The sequence below is a fragment of the Melozone crissalis genome, unplaced genomic scaffold (genome assembly GCF_028551555.1).
Source record: "Melozone crissalis strain CALT ecotype California unplaced genomic scaffold, PUWL_Pcris_2 ptg000006l_1, whole genome shotgun sequence".
Taxonomy (NCBI): domain Eukaryota; kingdom Metazoa; phylum Chordata; class Aves; order Passeriformes; family Passerellidae; genus Melozone; species Melozone crissalis.
In genome coordinates this window covers 53,736,087-53,749,768 of record NW_026535784.1, presented here as the reverse complement: position 1 = coordinate 53,749,768, position 13,682 = coordinate 53,736,087, and positions in this window count along the sequence as shown.

Below are 13,682 nucleotides of genomic sequence, written 5' to 3'. Positions count from 1 at the left end.
TTAGTTGTCATAAAGTATACATAATACACATTATCCTGAAATTTCCCTTTGTTTTTACCTTACAAGCAAAGTAAAACACAAACTCTTTGTTTTAAATCCTCCTGTCCCCTTCTCAGATAACTCCTACAACTGTTTTTGCACTTCTAGTTTAGCAAATCTTACAGGCAGGGTATGTCTACAGAAATAACTTGCTTAGCAAAAAAGCCAAGCCAGCTCTGTATCTCAGCACTGCCAGATCCTGATGGCCCACTTCCATGGCAAATTCACTTAAGTTTTTATTAAAATACTCTAATTTAGGAAAAAATATTTGGTTTTGATATGTATAACATTTTATTTTTGCCTACAACAAGCAGGTATTAAGGAATAGATTAGTCAAACCTGAATTTCATTGGGAGTCACATTAGTCAACAGCTCAGGTGTAATTTAGGCAGAAAAAATCAAGGTCTGAGGACTTTGTCACATTGAGTTGATTTTTGGTGAGGATATGTTTTTCTATGGCACTTCTCCAGCCTATTTAATTCTCTGCTTTTGATTTTCCTTCAAATTTACATTATTTAACTCGCCCAAAGTATTTAAAGCACTCTGTAAGTGCAGATGCAGGCAGCCTTATGCCTTATTGGCAAGATTTTCTGTAGAGCCCTGGCTCATATAAGAACCTCCCTGCTGTCCTATTTTCTTGCATGGATATATAATTCTTCCTTTATGGGTCCTTGTTAATTAAAAATACTTGAAATAGTTTGGATCCCACTGTAGCAAAACACCATGGCATAGCACATAAATTATGAAGAAAAACTACTGCTAGCATGGATCACTTCCCAGCATTTGCAATAAGAGGGAGAACAGTGAATTTCCAGCCCCTCTCATCTCTCCTGTTACTCCCTTCCCTGGGAGTGGCCACTCCTGCCCTCTCCCCCAGAATCTCCATCCATTTCCTTCTGCGGCAGCTTTGGAGGGCACAGGCAGAGCCAGAGTCCTGAGAGCCCTCTGGTTGAAAGAGCAGAGAGCTATTAAGACAAAAAAAATGATCTCTTAGTGTAAGTACAATTAAATGTGGCCTCTGTAGGGAAAAGAGGCCACTGCCTCTTGATTTTTCACTTCTGCAAATTAAACAGGGTGAGGGCAGATAGTGCCTGTGGTGCATAATCCTCTGCTCTTTTAGGTCATGCTTCAGTTGATTGTTCACATTTACCTGCTTTAGGGGATTTTTGTGTATTCTTTCTTCTTTTTCCTGTTTTCTATCCTAAGCAAAGGATTGATTATCAAAATTTTATTTACCTGTCTGCTTCCCAATTCCCTGGTTTTTTCCCTGATGTTTGATAGAACAATCTGAAATTCATCCATAACATTGCTAGCGAGTTTTCCTGTAACTGGAATGGCATGCATCTTTTTATACAAGTTTATTTTAGCTCATTATTATGCGATTCTGAAAGATCTGATTCTTCTATATTATTTTGTAAAAGAGACCTAGTGAGGTGGTTAAGAATTTTCTTTATCAGTTATTGCCCACCAAATTTGCCCATGGTGCAGCTTCAAATCTCCCCTTCTCTCCTACCAACAGAGCTATAATCAATCATGCAACTTAGTCTTATGATAATTTATTCCCCTTAATCATGCATGAAATGTTAAAGTCTCAGAGGAGGAGTTTGGGCAGCTGGAAATTAGGAAGGGAAAATATCCCAAACCAAACATTCCCACCTTTTTTCCTTGCAAACTCAGCATATCCTATGCTGAAATTACTGAGGCACCATGGTGCCCTGCTTTTTTCACAGTCTCTTGGTGCTGGAATCACACTTTAAATCATTCTCCACAAGCATGACTTAGTTAACACTTCATTATGCAAGAAGATTTCCACTATGCTGTAGTTGGCAAAAAAACCTGACTTTCCTCATGCATTTTATCCAGCACCCACTTCAAATTAAGAAAATGAGACTTTGAAAGTTTTTGTCTAAAAGGCATTTGCCTGACTGTCTATTTACCCAATCATCACTTTTACTGGGTCCATATGTTAAAAATATGAAAGATCAGGTACCACAGCTAAATTGAGATATTTCTGTGACTTTTTTTTCCTTTCAAGGAATAAATATTTCACTGTACAGCATTATTTGAAGAGTAGCATGTTTCATCTCAAGGACCACGAATGGCTTGCAGTGTAATTTTACAACGTGGCCCATTAAATTAATTTAGTAAGTGGAGAACATGATTATTTGCTCACATAAGAGTGTTCAAATTGTGCTTTTCAGACTACCAGCTGTCTGAAGTGTCATAGGAACTGCTGTATATGTGCTCCCAGGGCCAAATCATCCCTTTCACAGCTTATATTAAGATGATGGGAGCCTTCAAAATATTTGAGGAAAGCAAGGGATGTAGGAAATCTGGCAGCCATGATTTTAGTGGAAAATTCTTCTCCAAAAAGGAGCAAATAGACTTATCACTAGAATGATACTATATCCAGTCCCCAACAATGTTCACACTCCTGTAATGCTGGAATTCAAGCCTTTAGAAACATATGGGTACTTAGAGTTATTTTTTATAGCTGAATCCCAAACCCTTTGTTCAGTTTTTGCTTCTTTCTTTAAGCAGGACTCGCATTTGCTATATTTATTAAATTTAAACAGTGAGATTACATGCTAACATTTGATAACACCTATTTTAATTCTGTATCCTTTTCAATACAAATTTTAAGTTGAAAAAGAGATTATTTTCCAATGGATACATATCCTTGCCATTCTACTGGAAGTGTACTTAAAATATAAAAGGGGGAAAAAACACCCATGACATTTTCATCAAAAACCAGTCCAGCTGCAATACCAGATCATGTAAATCTTTATTTCTGAACTTAGGGCTGTTTTATTGGATCTTTTTCAGCTAAATACAATGATCTAACTAAAGGGACCTCACCATATTTCAACATGCATGAACTTATGCAGAAAGACTTCTCAACCCTGGGCTTACGTCTGTAGTAGTGGGATATCCTGACAAAAAAACCCCACACAAATATTTTACAGGATGTGCCATCAAGAAGTCATCTGGTTCACTACACTACTATAAATATTTTTAGATCCATTCATTTATATAAAATGTTATATAAAAAGTGCAGTGATTGTTATAGAAAATTCCTTCTACTCTGGTATTCTTTATTTTTCATCATACTAACAACACATGGATTTTTTTCTTCTGATTTGACTGGCAATCAAAAAACATTTTTAGATCTTTTCTTTCTTTAATAACTACCAATATTCAAAATGAGACAATTTTTAACAAGAACTTGAAGTACCTCTCATTTCAAAATATGATATTATACATTTATAAACTGCCTGTGCACATAGAAATAAACAACAAAAAGGTAGACTTTAGCCTGTATTTCTATAGAAAAAATCAGTTCTACCCTACATTTAATCAGGATGTTCATTGATTTAATCTTTAAATCCTCGTAACAATGCAGATCCTGATTCGAAATCTGACATCCCCTTCAAGAAAGAAATGCATATACTGGTACATACATGTCACACAAATTGAAAAGAAAGACTGCCCAGAAATGAAACAGTAAGGACTGACTTTAAGTTAGGTTCATTTCATATGACTAAGTTAAAATGGCAAGTAGCCTTTCTGTAGCGTAAAACTCAGATGGACAGTGCCCTGAGGAAAGTGGTCTAGGCTGGCCTGTTCAACTCTGATTTCCATAAAGAATATAGAATCATTAGTAATTTAGGTTGGAAAGTTCAGTCAGGCTGCTCAGGGTTTTATGCATTCAAGCTTTTTTAATTTAAATTTTCATGGCTGTGGATTTAACATCCTGTCTGGCAATGGGCAGTAGCAACTGCCAACCCAACTCCATCCCTGCAGAGCCACAAAAGTTCTGTTTCTACTGCCCAGCCCATCCCCACTTCCAGCCCCACACACTTCCTTGTCACATTTGAACAGAGTTAGGAGTTTCCTGTTCAACCAGTCTGGCTGCCTTCTGTGCGCACCCATTTTCCTGCAGTTCTGGGTGGATGGTCCCTGTGCTCTCAGGAGGCTGGCACCCAACACTGACCAGTCTCGGTGGCCCTTTGCCCTTCAGAGCACCCTGCCATGAATCACAGAATCACAGAGTGATTTGGGTTGGGAAGGCCCTTAAGGATCATCTCATCCCAGCCTGCCTGCAGGGACAGTCTCCCACTAAACCAGGTTGCTCAGGGCCCCATCCAGCCTGGCTTTGAATGCTTCCAGGGATGGGGCATCCACAAATTCTCATCATCAGGACATCCTGTCTTCTGGCTGCCAGAACAAGCAGAAGTTCAGTTTTTAGTCTGCCACTACTACTCTCTGCTTCTGATTCTACTCTCTCTCTTCACTATTGAGGAAAAAAAAAGTATGAAGGGAAGGGCCAGTAAAGCACAAATCATTCAAAAATGTACAATTATTAAAGTTTTAAAAATAGCTGCTGCATAGTGTCACATCCTGCTCTTTTCAGACCATAAAGGTGATATAAGCCTACTCCTTGTTTTTCCAAGTGTCAGTTTCCCTCAGAGAGAGAAAAAGGTGATGAAACAGCTGCCACATTATGTCTGTGATCATGGCATGGGTGCTTATGACCTGGGAAAGAGGAAAAAGTGTCCAGGCAGATTCTCCATTCTTCTGTCTCTATGCTAGACACAAGGCTATGGGTATTTAATTTATATCTGAATATTTTTAGGCTGCCTTTGAATTTCTAATACCCTGAGATATGTCAAGAGATGTGCTGGCCATTCCTTGAGTTGTAACAGTTCCCAGCCAGCTTCCTCCACTGAATTTCAGTGAGAATAGAGCAGATCTGCTTCCATCTTCCAAAGGGAGGTTCCCAAAATTATCTTCTGCTTTCTGTCCTATGATATGCCCCAACATAATTCCAACAGCTTGCTCTTTTTCAACCCTCTGTCTCTCTCTGATAGAATATAGGGCTGGTTTTCCTCCTCTCTTCACTGTGGGTTTTTGTGTTGTCCATCTCTCAGGTTACCTCCAGAGAGGAAAGTTTTTAGAGGGAAGATTTCAAATATAACAAGTTTTCATTCTCAGACTCAAACCCCTCTAAAAATAAGGGTGCTTTCCATCACCATTGAAGGATTTTTTAGAAAAATCTACGTAAATCTGAGTAAATCTACATATCTCAGGATTTGAGCATGTCTTTTAAACAAAAGAAGTAGGCAATAAAAAAATAATCCAAATGCTGAAATTTCTAGTGAAAAAACTGGCATTTTGTGAAATACAACCATTTGGGGCTTCCCTAAGTGACCAGTACATTTAAAATGTACTCAGTATTTGAGCTATCTCCATGAACTTTGACCACATGCTAGAGAAACCTTCCTGTTGTGATTCCCAGGGACAGTGCAGTTTGGATTGATTCTTGGGCAGTCCTTCTGAAGATCAGTTTCCAATAATTTCCCCAATTGCTGGTGGCACCCAAGGCCACCAAAGCAATCCTGGTGTTGGTAACTTAACCACATTGCACCAAGACTGGTGCAACTCAACTGCCTCCGGCTGCCACAGGACAGCTGAGCTCTGCTTCCTGGAGAAAAGCAAAATACCAGGGAGCAAATATCAGAGACAGACTTCTGAAATTTCTGCAAGAAGAATGGTTTCACAGAAAGAAAGGAATGATTTCACAGAATATTCTGAGTTGGAGCACTCCCACAAGGATCATAGAGTCCTACTATTAAGTGAACGTCCCATACGGGGATCAAACCCAAAATCTTGGCTTTATTAGCACCAGGCTCTGACCAACTGAGCTAATCTCAGGGTTTTCATTTCTAAACTTGAACTCAGTAATATTCTTCCTTGCATTGTGGGTTTTCCATAAGGATCTACCTGTTTGCTGAAGGGATAACCAGGCTTGAGAGGGAATGGCTGAAGGTGGTATAGCAACATGTCAACCCCCTTTTTTCCACGTTATAAATTCAGCTGCCTTGGAGGAAACCACCCCATGACTTGGAGTACTTTTGGGTAAACATTAATAATAACAAATTCTAATTGGTCATTATTGCTTGAACAGAAAATATCAGATTTCATTTTCACCAGGAGGAAATGAAAATGTCATGTACTGTAACATGACAAGCATGGAATTTACAGTAGTGATATGTACTTGTAATTACCTTTATATGTGTAAATGCACACAAAGCAGAACACCAGGGACGCCATTTTACAACAGATTTAATCAAGAGAACATCTACGTCTCCTCATAAACTTACCTAACCAACTTTGAAAAAAGAATGGAGTTGATTAGACAGGTTAATGGGGTGATGTCTTTATAAATGACAGATGGCCACGTTAGAACAGAAAGTTGTTCACTCTCCATTATTTATTTTATTTTATGAGACTATTTTACCTTTTTTTTTTGTTTTACTTATGAAAGCATTACTCATACATTTTTGATTAGCAGTGCTTCACTGGAAAAAAAAAACAACCCAATTTCCAATGAAGCTGGACTTTTAACTGGATGGATGTTGTCATTACACTTAAGTGGTAGTAATCAAAACTAAAATACAAAATGAATTTTTTGAATTCCAGGTCTTTATAAACATCCTGACCTCCCCCATTGGCCTGCAAACAGAGAAAAGTGCTTACAGATTTGCAAGCTCATGAGAACATAACAAAGAAATGGAAACATGCAGAAGAAAGCTAGCTTTTTAATGTATAGAGAACCCATTAGTGATGAATTTGGCAGAGTAATTAAAAATTGCATTATTTTTAAAAAAGAGACTTAATTAAGAATAATTTTAAAAATTATTACAATGCAAAATTAGGTATACTTTAAAAAGTAATAATATCTACCAGGACACTTGGAATGACTGAAGTGTAGGACATGGGATAACCTAGACTGTTCATTTTCCCTCAGATTTACAAGGTGTCTGGAAGTGTATTACATAAAAAGTGCTAATTGAAGGAGGATTCAGGTTCTTCACAGAGGCCTCTGCCTGTGTGCTCTGGGATCCCTGGGCAGGCCTAAAGGGGAGGATGCAGGGGATACAGTATGAAGGTGGCATAGAATGTAATCTTATCCCCCAAAGAGTTGCAGCTGAACCAGTCACTAAAGATCAGGAGCAGGCCTGATGTTAACAGGCCACACCTGTAGCCAATAAGAACAGCGTTATAAAAGAGTGGATTGGTGGGATCTGCAGTCAGATGGCTGTTGCAAGGATCAGGAACAGTCAGTGCTTAGAGGAGCTGCCTGTGAGGAACATCAGGAGGTACCAAACTCTGGAGATATGGAATCCTTGCACTATAGTGATAATAGAACGCTTGATATATAAGACAATAGGAGGATGTGCAGCACCTGCTGTTGCTATTGAGCGCCCCTGAGGCAGCAGCAGTTCTTGGCTCTTTCCTGAACAGCACTTGGCAGTGGTCTGTGTGCCACCACTGGCATGTGCCATGATTTGGGAAGCTCTGTCTAAAGACTCCCAGTGCCAACTTGGCTGTTAAATAATCACAGTCATGCAATTATTTCTGCAGCATTCTCCCATCTCTCTTCTTTTCCCATATGAAAAGGAGTCTATGCCTTAAATAGACCAAAAATCAAGAAAATATGATATTCATTGCTAAACTTTTACTATTTTCCTCCTCCTTTGGTATTTTTGATTGACCCGAAGTATATAGCTTCTTCATCTGATGCAGATCACTGATTAAAACAATCTTGTTGAACATCTCTCTAGCCTTCTCATGTGAGAAAACCAAAGTCTCTCAGGAATGTTTTCTTCTGAAATTTTCTCTGTGAATTTAGGATTTATGAGAACTACTGGAATAAGTTTTAAAAAAGACTCTGGATCTTTGGGGCCTTTTTGCATTTATTAGGATTGTAATACCGGAGCCAGAGTAAAACAATACTTAAGTACCTTTGTGAAACTCTGCAGCAGATAGCAGTAATGAAAAGTAATTCTAGACAGGATAATGTAGCTGCAGTGCATCATAGTCTGGGTCAGAATTCTTGCAATATTTTCAAGTGCTAGGATACTGCTGGGGCTTTTAAATGAAATTGCAATAACATACCACAAGTTTAATTTCATATGTAAATCAATCATTTTGCAATGTTGTCTAATCCTCATTAACAGGAATGGATCAGTTTATCCCTTAGGCAGGTGAGTAGGTGGCTGGCAGCTGCAGAGATAACAATAGTCTTGCTTTTACTAATAACATTTGGGGTGATCACTTGACATCATATTTAAGTCACCACACAACTCCATCGACTCATCCCACAATTCATCTCTTCTCAATGTAAAGAAGATTAATTTCACACAGACCATTCATCGAGGTAACAGCTGGGACTGGCTTTGTGTCCCTTCCTGCTCCTTCCATAGATGAATTGCTGTAACATTGGTAGCACCTCTTATCAGTGTATTACCATCTGGTCAAGTGTTACCAAACCAAGATGGACATCATGCAATGGAGGTTGTTTAGATCCAACTTTGCTCAATTAATTCCTTAATTCTATCTCCTCATTTTGCCTTAATTCCATATCCTAATATAGGATCCCTTCTACCAGATAGGAGATCAGAAGAAAATCTGCAATCTCCCCTGAGTTAGCTAGATGTTCATAGCATTTTGAGGTGCAAGTACTTTTTTTTGTTTTCAGTTGGTGCTAACTGGAGTAATTGGATCAGTGGCAAATCACTGGTTTCATAAATTTAATGGGTATAGCATATAGGGGATAATACAGAAAGGATTATGTAAAAGATTTGTACCTTCAGGAAATGCTGGCTTCCACAGTGCCTGATGCTTAACAATAAGCTACTGTCTCAGAGCACCTGGCTGCTTTGCAAAGTAGGCAGTTTGAGTGACTTGATATGCAAAACACCGAAGCTAATCCAGTCAGACAATCCTTGATCACTTTGTGACTCCTCAGGTAAATAAGTAAAAGAATGTTCCTTGGTGCATGTCTTCTAATAATCTAATGAAAGACACTGCAGGTTGGTAAAACTGCAATCTTCTAAATATTTTATTTCTCTTTTCATTCTGTTCCTAAAGCAGGAACAGATTCATTACTGCTTTGTATGGACTGTATCCCTGGGCATTTCCTTGCCATTGATTCCTGTTTCTCTAAAACAGGCTCTTTGTCTCCATTCCTTCCACTTTCTGCTGTTCCATCCTCTGTTTAATTCACCTCATTATTTTGATATTGTCCTTCTCCTTCCTTCTAAAACATGAAGATCACCTTTTCTTCCTTGACCTGCTCATTGTCCTACACAAAGCCCTATTAAATTTCCTCCCTCCCACAGAGCCTCCTCCCTCTGAATCCTAGAAAAGCATCAATTCGGGAGGAGCTATATTGAAAATAAAATGAGGTAGAAAAAATATATGTGTGACAGAAAAATATAAGGAATTAGTAGCTATAATAGAAAGGTTTCAGGTGAGCCAAAATCAATATAGCATCCCAAATGTACATAAGCTATTAAAAAAAAAAAAAGAAAACCAAATACAGCACGAATTTTCAGAGGCACAATCTCCCCCTTATTTTTTTTTTCCTTTTTGTGTAGCCACCAGTTGCTATGTGGTCTCTGGGAAAAAATGGCTCTGCCAACATCCTCAGGCTTTTCTGTTCTCTTCTGTTTTTGATTCGGTGTTGTGATCTAGAGGAGTACTAAAAGCCAGAGGGGGAACATGTGGCTCCTGTGTCCATTACAGGAGCATCTCTAACCTTTGTAGTTCAATCTGTACAACAGAACTGAAAGACTGAAGCATCACCATATCTACCAACTGTGAGCTGTTTTTTAATAATAATAGTAATCATTCCAGCTTTTGTTACTCATTCCTTGCTGTGATGTAGCACAGGCCAGAAACTGCATTTACTCCACAGATCTTAATCCAGCCTCTGTGAGAAGCAATTTGTTGGGGATTTCAAAACATCCGCTGAGATCATACGAGAGTTTTATACAGAAAACCTCTCATAATCCCTCTCAAAACTCGAATATGGAGTTATTTCTGGATCTTATGCTTCTTTTGGACCAGGCTTAGCTGGACATTTTGAACAGTATGTTAAAAACAACTGCAGTGCAAGCTGAATGTGATGAGGGAAGAGTTGAGAGCAGCTGCTTCCACAGGCTCACAGAATCCTTTGGGTGCAGCACAGCAAGGCAGGTGAGCACCTGCAGACACCTCCTTCCAGCACTCTCTGCAAGTGCACAGATACCTGACCTCATGAATTTAAACTTGGCTTTCAGTGAACGGGGCTGAAGAAACATGATTTGTAGTGTTTTCTGTTTGCTCATGTCAGGCACCTTTGTTTTGCCCAAAACCAATGTAGGGCTTACTACCAAAGCAGAAAACCAAGCAAATGTGTCTTTCAGTGCTGCCAGAAGCTGGATTCTGAAGAGGACGACAACAACAACAATAAGAATTACATCTTTTAGTACAAATGTGTGAGTGGAAGAAAAAGGCTAACAAAATAAGGGTGCAGAACTAAAGGAAAAGTAAGGACTGCTCATTAAGAGTAGTACATAATGAGGTGTTCCATAAATTTATTCAGAATTTGCTGTGGTAAAACTTCATGAGATATTTCCTGATATAACCTGCATAGTGTACGGAATTACAATGACATTTTGAAGACTCCTTCTAGGTTAAGAGAACCAAAGAAATGAGGTAAAGCAACTTCTTCAGCTCAGTGCCTGCATAAATTCCTTAGAGGCTGGAAATGCATTTTCCAATGCCACCTCGCTGAGACTCATTAAACATTCATTTATAAATTCTGTATTTTTAAGAACACTGATAGCAGCAATCTACCAATCATGAACACATGATGCAGACAAATTAAGAATTATACTGATTACACTTGCAAAGAAAAATGAGAAGAAAATCACCATCTGCATTTTTAAAAGTACATTATAAAAATGTAAAATCCTACATTATAAAAATGCACCAAAATATATCTAAAAATGAAATAATGCCATCAAACACATACTGCAAAAACCTTCACACCTAATCAAAAAGAAAGCATTCTCTTTAGGCAAGGCTGATCTTTGCTTTGGGATGACATTGCTCTCTTGATGTACTATGCTCTCTGTAGAAACTGAGGAGACCTGTCATATTTAAGGTGAACCATATTTAAAAGAGGCTTTTTCATTTGAATTTTAATATCCAGGATATTAAATTATAAAAGAATCATTTAGGATAGAATCATTTATGCTGGAAAAGTCGCTCTTAAATCATGGAGTCCAACCATCAACCCAACACTGCCAATCTCACCCCTAAGCCATGTCCCCAAGTGCCACATTCACACATCTCTTAAATACTTCCAGGGATGGGTGACTCCACCACTTCCCTGGGCAGCCTGCTCCAATGCTGAGTAACCCTTTGATCCTAATATCCAATCTAAACCTCCCTGCCACAACCTGCAGCCATTTCTTCTCATCCATTGCTCAAGATTAAGAAGCATTTGGTCATAAAATGTTATAAAATCATGTATTACTTCTCTTCCCTCATTTTGCTTAAAGGCAGAGTATTTAGCTGCTAAAATACACTTAGTTTAAAACTTTTTTTGACATTGCTAGGTGTCAGGAAGCCCCCTAAGACCCTGACAAAACTGAACATCAATTTAGTTGCACTGTGAAAGTAGAAGAAAGTTACGAGGTATTGTGGACCCTTGCTTTCTTCTCCTTCATGAACTAAATGGGAGCTTTTGCTTAAAAGATCTGATCCCTGAGCACTGCTCAGATTTATCTGCAGCAATTTAAAGGGTAATGACTCCAGCTGCCAAAAATTACTCTTACAAGAGATGCAATGGAGCTGGCCATGGGTCTGTTCCTCAGCTGCTGTACTTTACTTCCCACCAGCTATTAACGCACATTGAAATGACCCCCAGGGCTTCTATGCCTGGCTCCCTCAGGCTCTCCTCCTGCCAGATGCTTGAGTCTCATCACCATCTCTGGGGCTGCTCCAGGACCTGCTCCAGTGTGCCCAGGAGCCTTTGTACTGAGGAGCCCAGAACTGGACACAGCATCCCCAAAGGGTCTGACCAGTGATGAATAGAGGGTTCAGAAGGTTTGAACAAAGCTTCTAAACCAGCACCCAAGGTAATACTTCAAGGTTATTTAAAGGGAAAGTATAATTTATTCTTAAAATGGGGCCTAGAGACCTTGCTTGTACTTTCCTTAAGATCTTGTGGAGTTCATTCCCAAGATGGGGTTTAAGTCAATTTTTAATCCACGCTTTCTGATTTTTCTTTAGGGGTGTAAGGTTTACAGAAAACTTCTGTCCTTTTTTTATTCCCTTAGCACAACACTTTCAGTTTGCTTGTGGGAGGCAGAACCAGCACTGGGCTTGTAACCACACTTGGGGAGCTCAGGACCACAGGGTTTACTTTCAACTCTCAGCTATCTTTTGAATAACTTTTATTTAATCCAGTCTAGTCTGTTTCTCCAGATCTTTGGTGATGGGTTTTTGGCATGGTTGCTTGAACATAAACCCAGCCCAAACTGAGATCAACAGGTCAGCTGAAGAATTTAACACTGATTTTAGCTGGTTGAAAAATCATTTTTAAACAATTGTCTATGGAACTCTGAACTGGCAGTCTTCTGAACTTTACTGGCCTTACTCATGCACATACCCCACTGCCTTTAACAATCAAGGCCACTCAGGGAGTATTTATTTATCTGTAAGGAAATACAGGAAGATCTGACAGAATTCAACGTGACAGTGCTGCTTTTCCTGGCAAGCTGGACTTGCTGGCTATTGGAGTAGGCAGTTTAGATGAAAACATCTGAAATCCATTAAGTTGGATTTTTGCAATTATTGTATTTTATGTATTTTCTTTCTAGTGAGATGTTAAAACAAAGAAGAAAGCAGAAAAATATTAACAATAAATGTTACATTCTCTTTGGATAACAAGAGAGGCCACAAACAGAACACATACTCCAAGTCACTAGGTATGGAAAAAATTCCAAACATTATTTCATTTTTGCTTTTGCCTGGTGGAAAATAGCCTGATGGAAACCTTAAAGGCTGTGGAGAGAGGGTATACTTAAAAGCCGGCAGATAAAACTGACATGTTTGTGTACTTAGCCAGCTTAAAGGCTCAAATATATGGTATGTCCCTTACAAGAGGGAAGGTAATACTTCAGCAAACTACAGGTGACTCAGAAAGACAGGGAAGATCAAGCAGTAGGTGTAAGGAATCCCAAACATGCATGGGAAATGCTGGCAGCAGCAAACACTAAGATTAAAATGTCAAGATTACACAGCGTGTGTGTAGCCACACAAGACCACTGTAGCTTTGCAGAGACTGGCTGTGTCGACATTACAATTCTAAACATTTCTCATTCTGAGGAAGAAACTGCAGATGTTTGCTGCTCAAATTAGAGACTACCATCCCTCCCTAATAATGTATATGTATGTATGTAACCAAGGAAAATGAGAAAAGGAAAGAAAGGAGCTTAGTCTTTTCTTAGGACTTGGAAATTCAAACAGGAGAGCAGCTATGAAATGTTCTAGTCTTGACATGTTCTCTATAGATAAAAGTAACAATGTGAGAAAATTACGTAGGAAGAGAATGGAACAGGCATAATGGAATGTGTCTTGTCTTGAGTGCCTCGTACTTTTTGCCCCAAAACTGTGGGAAATTTGATACCTACACATACTAAATATGGCATTCTCAAACTGGGCCACAGGCAAGTTAAAATTTTATATGATATTGATAATAATATTAATAGTAATAATACAGTTAGTATAATAATTAATTA